At 46.0% G+C, this 10,964-nt stretch overlaps 1 pseudogene; it reads left to right on the top strand.

Annotated features, from left to right (window-relative positions):
• Positions 1–5,173: 5,173 nt before the first annotated feature.
• LOC138389976 (small ribosomal subunit protein uS15-like) lies at positions 5,174–5,633 on the top strand (annotated as a pseudogene).
• The last annotated feature ends 5,331 nt before the right edge of the window (positions 5,634–10,964 follow it).

Here is a 10,964-nt window from a genome sequence, read left to right as displayed (position 1 = left end):
AGTCTTCTGAGTAGCTGGGATTACAAGCACATGCCACAGCGCCCAGCTAATTTTTCCTATTTTTAGTAGAGACAGGGTCTCTTGCTCAGGCTGGTCTCGAACTCCTGACCTCAAGCGACCCTCCCGCCTCGGCCTCCCAGAGTGCTAGGATTACAGGCGTGAGCCACGGCTCCTGGCCTGCCTGGAAAATTCTTAACCCTCTTCAAAGCCCGATTCAATAGTCACCTCCTCCATGAAGCCTTCCCTAGCTATCTCAAGAAAATAGAGTTCTGTACTGCCCCCCCTTTCCTCACGCCAGGACACCACAGCACTCTTTTAGTCCTCCTTGGCCCTCGCTCAAGGCCCTGGAATCAGTGCTCTGCAGGAGCCTCCCCCAGCCAGACTGCAGACTCCAGGACAGTCACTGGGATGTCCCACCCCCAACTGAAGCTCACAGAGAACCTGTGCGTGGGGTGCAGTAAGGGCCAGCTGGGCATAGAGGGATGGGACTGGGCTAGCACACTGGCCCAGGAGCAGAGTGCAGGCTTCTACCTCCCTGTGTGACCCCGGGCAAAACCCATATTTCCTTTGTTTGAGAAGTGCTTGTCTTCTTATCCCTCAAAGAGAAGGGAAGTGTCTGCTTCACAGAGATAATGGGTCTGAAAGCATCTGGAAGGGTAGAAAGTGCTATATAAATGTGGGGAGTGGTTGTATTATTACTGTGGACACATCCAGGTTTGCTTGACGAGACACTGAGTGAAATCCTGTGACTTTGAATCGCAAATCTCCCTCACCAGGCACACCCCAGCTTATGTGTGCTGCAATTTCAGCTTCCACAGGGTGTAACAGCCGCTAGATTAAAAGATTTATGTCAACTGCACAATGGGAAGGAGGCGCCCAGGCCCCCAAATGTCCCTGAGGCCAGAGCCCAACCCTCAGAGGGACTTTACTTCCCGAATCATTGTTGGCAGAGGGGACATGGGGTTCCGAGCTCATGCCCAAGCTCCTTCCTCTCCCATAGTCCAGCCCACTCATCACGATGAAGGTAATAAGTGCTACTCCTCTCTGCACTGAGCTCCACCCTGCCATCCACCATTGACTTCTCACCCTCACTCAGAAAGATAAAATTCTACCAACACAAATCCTGCCCAAGATCTGTTTTCCTTTTTTTTTTTTTTTTTAACGTATGTGCCATTTCCCCCAGCACTGTGGAGAAGTAGGGCCAAAGATGAGGGCTTGATTTGTAGCAAGAGAACACGTGCACATCTGTGTCTGCCTGCCATGGATCTGGGCTCCCAGAGACTCTAGAGTGACCCACTGAGGGACTGGCAGTTCCCCCTCCCTGCCCGGCCCTTCATACCCCATTGCACAGATTGGTGTGCAGGCCCTCTCCCCCTGCGAGCCACTGCAGGGCAGAGCCAATGGCTGGTTTGTCTTTAGAAATTCCCCTCTATTCTCCCTTTTGGGAAAGAGAGTAAGCCTGCAAAGGCAGTGTAGCATGGCGGTCAGGAAACCTCAGCCCAGGAGCCTGAAAGTCCAGGTTCAGCCCCAGTCACGTGTTTATTAGCTGTGTGATCTTGAACAAGTTCCCTAACCTCTCTGTGACTCTGTTTCATCATCTGTGGAACAGGAGAATTATTAGTATCTTTTCCATCATGTTGTGCAGATTAAGTGAGTTAACACCGTAAAAGTACTTGGAACAGTGCCGAAAGTGCAGTATGTGCCCAATAATTGTTAGCTACTTCCTTGAACACATAAGCCCATGTGAGCAGAGATTTCCATCTGTTTTGTTCATTGCTTTTTCCCCCAATCTCTAGAATGGTTCCTGTGACACAGTAAGTTTTAACTAGATACTGGATGAATAATATTTAATGACTGAATCTCCTGTCAGAGATGACTAAGCCTGGAGGGTCTGTTCTTGAAGGTGATGGAGGGAGGGCTGAGACGGCCTCACAATCAGTACGCAGAGTTTCGCCCTGTTTCGGAGCAGTACCACTGCCCCTGGCTCTGCTTGTAGCCTCCATTTAGGGTCAGATGGGGTCATAAAGTAAGAGTCACCTGTTTGCAGAGGTGGGAAAAGAGATACGGAGTTCACCTGCTTTTCTACAGACTTTCCATCAGTCTTTCCTTCATCAGCACAAATACAACACCCTCATGGCAGGTCAGCGTGGTGTCAGGCACCGAGGTCAGACCTTCAGGCTCAAATCCCACTCCACTACTCATGAGATGTTTGACCTTGGACAAATGACTTAACCTCTCCAAGCCTTTCCTCACTTGTAAAAAATGAAAATGGTATCTAGCTTACAGCATCGCTTTGAAGATTAAATAGCATAATGAGTGTAAATCGCTTGGAAAAGCGGCTGGCACATAATCAACTTTCAATAGATAAGAGATGATAGCATTATTATTATTATTATTATTTGTACACTTCTCTTCCCCAGCCTCCTAGATGTTCTCCCTCATCCTCTCTTCCCCTTTCTAATCCCATTATACGTTCTTCACTCAGATTGACCTTTTTAAAGCATAAATCTAAATCAATGGATTTCTTGAGCCCAGAAGTTCCAGGTTATGGTGAGCTATGATCGCTTCACTGCACTCCAGCCTGGGTGAGAGAGTGAGCCCTGTCTCTAAAAAGAGAAAAAAAAAAAACTAATCAGTCAAGCTCATCCTGGTTTTGCTGTGTTTTCCCAGACACAGAACTTTCAGTACTAAAACCCAAATGTCCCAGGCAAACCAGAGCTAGCTGGTCACCCCAAGTCACTCCCCTACATAAAAAGATGTACAGGCTTCCCATTTCTGTCTGAGCAACATACAAGTCCCCCACCATTCGAGCCCTGGGTGATCCCCCCCAACCCCCCGCCCCCGCCCTCCGGGATCCAGCATCTCCCCTCCCCCCGTGCTGCGCTGATTGCACTCTGGCCTGCCTCCAGCTCCACCATCCCAGCCCGTGCTCCTTCCTGCCACAGAGGCCTCCCCCATGCTCTTCCATACGCCCAGAACACCCTTCCACCCTCTGCTCTACCTGGATAACTTGTGCTGTAAGTGTCTGTCAGGAAGACCTTCCCTGAACCCCCAGACAGGTCACACGCCCTGTGGTAAAGACTCCGCGGGAGAAGCAAAAGAAGGGACATCTGCAGGGAAAGAGTCTCTCTTGTTTATTCCCAGCTGCGCCATCAGCAGCCAGCACAGGGCCTGCCTCACAGAGAGATCAGAGTGGCTCTCCAAGGAATTAACCAAATGTAAACACTCCGTTCTCTGCTGGCACTGGAGTCACTAACTGGCAGCCTGCTGAGAGCAAGACCCTGGGAAAGACACGCCAGATTTGGCGAGGAGCTGGGTGGAGGACCTGAAGGGACAGATGGGAGGGGCCCAAGGGGCTGCTCTGCCTCTTCCTCAGCTCTGCCCTGCAAAGGAGTACCACAGGGAAACCACCGCAGGGCACAAACATCTCTTAAAGCCCTCCTCACCCTGGGAATGACGAGCCGTGCCCTCCACGCCCTGCTCTCAGCCTAGAACCTGGGCTGGACTCACCTTGCCATAGGCACAGCCCCCCCTGGGAAGGGTGCCTTCCCGTGAAGGGTTAGCGCCCAGATGTTGGCACCAACGCAGGACGAGTTCTGTGATCTGACTGCCCAAATTCACCTCTGCACAACCTTCCTTGTGTGGCACATCTCAGCCTCTCCCTCCCTCCACGCTCCATGTCCTGCCCAGGCTTTCAAGCCATTTCCATCTTGTTGCTGCTCCCTGTCCCCACCCCAGACTCTGCCCTCTCTGGGAGCTCTACCCGTCCCGCATCCCCACCACCCCGATCTCAGAGCTCTGCTGCCAGCAGGATTGTTTCACCTCTTGCCTTCTCAGTAGAGGCTATGTCCTCCTCCCTCAAACTAGCTCACCTCTGAGGGCCAGAGCTTTCTCCCCTCACCTAAGTGGCCTTCAGGAGCAAGGGCTGGGTCCCGCTCAGCTGGCAGCTTATTCAGGTCAGGGGCTCAGACTCCCTACTGAGGTGGGGTGTCCCTGAGGGCCTCCACACCCTCTGACTCTCTCTCCAGACCCTGGTTCAGGCCTGTAGCCACCGGGGTCTTGAGAATGTAGAGGAAAGGGGACAGTACGCCCTCATTCTAGCTCCCCAGGGAGCAAAGGTTGGGAGGAAGTGGGGAAGGGATCCCATTATGCCAGCAAAGAAAGGAGATGAGCAAACCCAGCTTTAAATTGCTGCCAAGCCAGGAAATCAAAGGGCTTCCATCTGGCTTCTGATACGAGGTTTGACCTGAGTCCCAACTCCCGAGGCTCCAGTGGGACTGACAGTGGCCACAGCCTCGGTGAGATCTGTTGTGGGTCCAGGGCCCTCGTGCCTGGCATAGCAAGCCTCCTCCAAGGCCATCCTCCTGGTTTCATGCACTGTGGCTCTCAAGGAACCACAAGGAAGAGGATGGAAACTATTATTAATATTTACTCAGGGCTTCCTAAGTGTTGGCCTTGCCTACACTGCCTCACATTACCCAATTATTGACAGGCCATTTCTGGATATTCTGAAATGGTCTGGAAAGGAAGAGGCAACCCCCCTCCAACTCTTTTTCCAGGCAAAGGTCTACCAAACCCATCCACTAAGAGTAGCTCCCTCTAGGACTTTGTCTCTGGCACCCACCCAAGAGCTAATGTGGATATGATCTCTCCATCAGCAATCGCTGGTGATCTACTCAGCGCCAGGTCCAACCCAATTAATACTGGGACTCTCCCTACCCCCACCCTACCACCTCGCTCATCAACTTGGCTGAATTTGCAATCAAAGGATTCACAAATCTGACTACAGAGGCAGCTATAGGTTTTCATAAAGGATTCAACCTAGGGATTTAACCAAAGCACCATGTAGAAGTCTTCCCAGAAATTTTTACCAGAGACATTTCTTCTCCCTCCCCCTATCTCAACACAAAAATCTCTCCAACTCCCTCATCCGTTTCCCTTCCCAGTCGCTCTCCTGGTCCCCTCTGTCCCTCACCACATTGCCATTCCTAGCCAAAAGTAGCCACCGGGACTTTCCATTCATCTAGCCACTGCCAGGCACCCTGGAGAGCAGAGGCACTTATCGGCCCCATGATCTGCCTCCTTCATGCCCTGCGGATGCAAGAGCAGCACCTGCCAGGTTTAGGTGCACAGAAAAGTCAATTGTGCTTTTTTCTGCCTGACCTCGGCCATCATGGACCGCATGAGTACTCCACGCAAGGGCCCGTCCCCGCTGGCTTTGCCCTGTAGCCGCAGTGTCCCCACTTGGCTGAAGTTGACATCTGATGACATGAAGGAGCAGATTTGCAAACTGGCAAGAAGAGGCCGACTCCCTCACAGATCGGTGTGATCCTGAGGGACTCGCATGGCATTGCCCAAGTACATTTTGTGACAGGCAATAAAATCTTGAGCATCTTTAAGTCAAAAGGACTTGCTCCTGATCTTCCTGGGGACCTCCGCCCCTTAATGAGGAGAGTGTTGCTGTTCAAAAGCATGTTGACAGGAACAGGAAGGATGAGGGTGCTGAGTTCTGTCTGATGCTGATAGAAAGCTGAATCGTTGATTGGCTCCATATTACCAGACCAAGCTACTAATAGTTCTTCCTCCCAACGGGAAGTATGAGTCATCCACAGCCTCTGCCCTGGTTGCATAAATTTATCTATGAACTCAAGCAATGAAAAAGTCAGTTGTATCCCTATATACTCACAGCAGTTAGAAAAAATTTTAATAATGCCACTCGTTGTAGAACAAAAAATTGAAATATCTAGGAATCAACCTAACAAAATACAGGTGGTCCCTGGGTTATCAAGAAGACACGTTCCAGAAGACGTCTTTAGGTCAGATTTGCATATAATTCAGATGCCTGATAAACAGTGCAGATGTGGTAATAATAATAATAATACAATTGCGCAGATGTGGTAATAATACAGTGTAATACTGTCATAATAATAATATCCCTGTACTGTGATAATATGTTACAAAAACTGTTGTTCTCTTTATTTAATTCAAACAAACAGAACATAAAAACAAACTCATAAAAGAAGTTTAGATAGGAGATAGGAGAAATTTCAAAAGAGACTATTAAAGGTTAGCACTCACCTAACGTTGCATCAATGTCTTGCTTACTGGAAGGGGCATTTTTGAGGCAAGAGGGTAGCTGACATTAATGGGAAGGTGATGATGGGGACAGTGCTGGAGAGGATGGAGTGGGAGCTGGAGAATCAGGATTTGAGTCTGTCATGGGAGGAGGGGAGCTTACCGCTGAAGTCGGTTTCTTGAAAAAGGTATCTATTTTTTTCATCATAAATGGACTTGCAGCAGCTGATGTTCTCAATAACTGACGATAAACCTTTGCAAACCACTCAATAGTAGAGTCTTGCTCCTCAAGCTTAGCAAATCCTGCTTCAGTGAGAAGCAGTCTTCAGCTAATTCTTTTGTGGTAAACTTTCTTGGCTCTGGATCTTCTGATTCTTAGTGTTCTTGTGTTTCTATGAGCTGATTCTCTATCTATCTATGAGATTAGCCGCTAGCGCCTAAAGATGCTGCGGCAAGGAACCGCCTATGCCATGCGGGATTGTTTACACGCGTGGAAGAAACTAGTTCCCAAATCATTAATGTTATTATTTCATTATAAATTATCCTTACAGGGAGCCTTGGGAGCCCATTTGTAAGTATGTAACATCGTAAGTTGGGTCATCTGTAACCCAGGGACTGCCTGTACCTCAGTTCTGAAATGTACGTGGAAGAACCTAGGTAATTTGGGAGATGAGCCAGATGGTGGATGTGCCCGACTAGATAGACTTACTGTAAAGCAATGTAAGGCATTGAAGTCAAGGTGCAGAGATAGAGAAGCAGAACAAAACAGAGATCCCAGAAATGGACCCGCACATAAATGGAAAGGTGATCTGTGAGCGTGCTGGGGCGGGGGGATTGCAGATCAGTGGGAAGTGACGGCCTCGTCAGGGCGCGGCACAGGGATAATTAATTAGCCACAGGGAGAAAAAACAGAATCAGATTTCATTCTACATTACATAGTATGGAAAAATAGATTCCAACTGAGTTAAAAACTTAAATTTTTTGAAAAACTTTAAAACTTCTAGAAGAAAATATAGAAAAAGATCTTTATGACCTCAGGGTAGTAAAGATTTCCTTAAGAAGGGTGAAAAGAAACATAACCCAGAAAAGACAAGACTTCAGTACATTTAAATTTAAATTTAAATTTTATGTTCATCAAAAGACACCATTAAAAAATACAAGCCATAGACTGGGAGAAAATGTTTATTACACATGTAACAAAATGTAGAAAGATTCCTACATATTAACATGAGATAGACAAACAATACAATAGAATAAGAAGGAGCAAGTCACAGAAGAGGAACAATAGAAATGCAAGTTTCAAGTGTATCATTGAGATACCAGATTAGGAAAACTATTTAATCTGACATTTAGGATTTCAAACAACAGAAACTCATACACTACTAATGGGAATAAAAATTTGCAAAACCCCTTTGGAGAAAAATTCAGCAATATCAAATATAGTCAAAAACACATATTCCCTATGACTTGCTGAGAATCCTTTGCACATGTTCTCAAGGAAATGTGTGTAAGAATATTTATGGGACCATGTTTATAACAGCAAATAAAAGGAAGCAGTCTATCTGCCAGGACACACGAATAAATAAGAGAATGGATAGATAAATAAAGGGCACAGAATTCATAAATGAAATATATTACTATAACACAGTACTATGTAATAGTGAAAATTAATGAACTAGCATTATGCATATGAATGGGTAATCTCATAAAGATAAAGATAAATCAAGTTTCATAAGGGTAAAGTTTCAAAACAAACAGAGCAATACTAAATATGCAAAGGAAATGATTAACACTAAATTCAAGATGTCAGTTTCTCTGGATGTGGGGGAGTAGAACAGTGGGACCAAAGAGGATTGAACTGTATTTGTAATGACGTAGCTTTTTTATATAACTGTGGCAAAATACACATAACATGAAATTTATCATCTTGACCATTTTTAAGTGTACAGTTCAGTGGTATTAAGTACATGCATGCTTTTGTGCAGCCATCACCACCGTCTCCAGAACTCTTTTCATCTTGCGAAACTGAAACTCTATACCCTTTAAATTAACTCCATTCCCTCCTCAACCCCTGGCAACTACCTTTCGACTTCTGTTTCTATAAATTTGACTATTCTGGGTACCTTATATGAGTGGCATCATACAATATTTACCTCTTTGTGGCTGGCTTATTTCACTTAGCACAATGTCCTCAAGTTTTATTCATATTGTAGTATGTGTCAGAATTTCCCTGCCTTTTAAGACAGAATAATATTCCATTGTATGTATATTACCACATTTTGTTTATCCATTAATCCATGGATGGATACTTGGGTTGCTTACATTTTTTGGCTATTGTGAATAATGCTGCTATGAACATGAATATCTCTTTGAGACTCTGCTTTCAATTCTTGTGGATATATACCCAGAAGTGAGAATGCTATATCATATGGTAATTCTATGTTAAATTTTTTGAGGAACTGTCATACTGTTTTCCACAGTGGCTGCACCATTTTACATTTTTACCAACAGTGTGCAAGGGTTCCAATTTTTCCACATCCTCGCCAACACTTGCTGTTTTGTAATAATATGAAAATATGCAAATAATATGCAAATAATGCAATATTTTGTAATACAATTACAAAATAACACCCACTTTAATGGGTGTGAAGTGGTATCTCATTGTAGTTTTGATTTCCATTTCCCTAATGATTAGTGATGGTAAGCATCTTTTCACACGCTTGCTAACTATTTGTATATATTCTCTGGAGAAATATCTGTTCAAATCCTTTGCCCATTTTTTAATCAAGTTGTTTTGTTGTTGTTGTTGAGTTGTGGGAGTTCTTTATATAATCTAGATACTGACCTCTTGTCAAATATATGATTTGCAGATATTTTGTCCCATTCCATGGGCTGTCTTTTCGCTCTGTTGATTGTGTCTTTCGACACACAGAAGTTTTTAATTTTGATTTAGTCCAATTTATCTATTTTTTATGTTGTCTGAGTTTTTGTTGTTATATCCAAGAAATGCCTGCCAAATCCAATGTCATTAAACTTTTCCCCTCTTGTTTTTTAAAAGTTTTATAGTTTTAACTCTGATGTTTAGGTCTTTGGTGAGGGTTTCAATCTTAAACTTGTGAGGAATTAGGCATTCCTTGTGTGATTTGTCGTACTATGGTGTTGTAAACTGACCCCAAGGGCCATTCGGACTATAGCCCTAGGCTAGCTAAAGGGAAGCCATTGCGCTTGCAGCTTGTTCTGTCTTAAAGGTTCAGAATTAACCACTGCTTGCTTACACAGCTGCCAGGCACAGGATTAGAAAACGACCTTGAGGAAAAACAGATCGACAGTCTGGACAGGGCCAGCAGCAGACTGATGCTGACAAGATCCGCCAGATGGCCCAGTGCTTGCTGATAACCCTCACAAAACTTGCTGAATGCCCCCAGCCCTTTACCCCATCCCTTTATAAGCTGCTCAGCAAGCAGAGGAGATGAGATGGACTTTGAGACAATAATCCACCATCTCCTCAGGCTGCTGGCACTTGAATAAACCACCTTCCCTTCACCAACACTTGCCTCTCGTGTTTGGTTCTTGCGTGGCAGATGGCCAAACCCACATTTGGCAGCAGTGAGAGTGAGAGCAAGAGAGTGTGTGTGTGAGCGTGTGCGTGTGTGTGTGTGTGTGTGTGTGTGTGTGTGTTGTAGGTTCTCTTGTGCTCTGCCTGCTTCTCTAGGACTAGGCGAGGTGAGGTCCAGTCAAGTTCTCTTTGCCATGGTCTCTGGCAAACTACCTGGAAGATCACTTTGTGTCTATCTTACTGAGGCTGTTGCCTTCTTCTCTCTCTCTGAAGTAGGAGAGAGTAGCAAGCAAATCTCATCTAAAGAACAGGGGTCTTACCAGAAGCTGGAAAGGGTAGAGGGGAGGGGAGCATAAGGAGAAGTTGCTTAAGGGGTACAAAAATATAGTTAAATAGAAGGACGCCTTGATGGGAACTCAGGCCGTCTGGCTCTAGAGTCCATGCCCTCAATTGCTGGACTCTGATGCCTATTTTAAATATGTTTACTTTTATGTTTACTTTCTTACACTACCCACCTTGTGAGCTGTGACTCTACAGTAGCGGACGGAAGTGGCGGTGGGTGGCAGGGGTGGTGGCAGTGGCCGTGGATGGTGGAGGCAATAGTGAAAATCATAATTAGAGAGTTCAGGGCGAGAATGGGAACATTCAACCACTAGAGTGAAACCATAAAACTTGAGAGCTCTAAAATTGAACCTTGAAATTTACTGAACTTCTACCTTTATCCTAAAAGTAGATTCAAACATTGTGCTTTTCCTTCTGAGCTCAAAAGTGAGGAGGTGCAGGACCCTTTGAGACAAGTGCAATGGGGCTGAGAGCACCTGCTAAAGGAGGAGACGAAAGCTGCTGACCCCAAACCTTCCTCTACGTCTTAACCAGGAAGACAAGAGGGTCAAACCCTGAGCCTTTCCCTGCAGGGCAAACGGAATTGCCACTCTCCGAACTCTGCATGCAAATTCCTAGTTCTGGAGCTAGACAGGCCCTGTCTAAGGCCCCAGGCTGAGGGCTGGGAGCCACACTCAGAGGCCTCACACTAGCCTGTCACCATGTCTGAAAACCTGCCACTTGGGCTTCTTTCCTGGGGCTTGGTCCTCCTTACATCTGTCCTGGGAGCCCTCGCAGATTACGAAACCCTCTATAGCCCATTTAGTTCTCGGTAGCAGTCAGGGTGGTGGCTTCACTTCGGAACTAGCCAGCCTCGCAGTCTAATGGTTAATCCTTCCCAATGACTAGATGAGATATGGTCCCTTTTGTTTTGGTTTTCCACTGTTGCTCTGCTGCTATTAGACCCTGCACCTGGCAAAGGAAGTGCAATAGTCATCTGGAGGTGAATGGC

This window comes from Eulemur rufifrons, chromosome 8 (genome assembly GCF_041146395.1).
Source record: "Eulemur rufifrons isolate Redbay chromosome 8, OSU_ERuf_1, whole genome shotgun sequence".
NCBI lineage: Eukaryota > Metazoa > Chordata > Mammalia > Primates > Lemuridae > Eulemur > Eulemur rufifrons.
The sequence above is the reverse complement of the archived record's forward strand: the minus strand, read 5'-3'. Positions and strand labels throughout refer to the sequence as shown.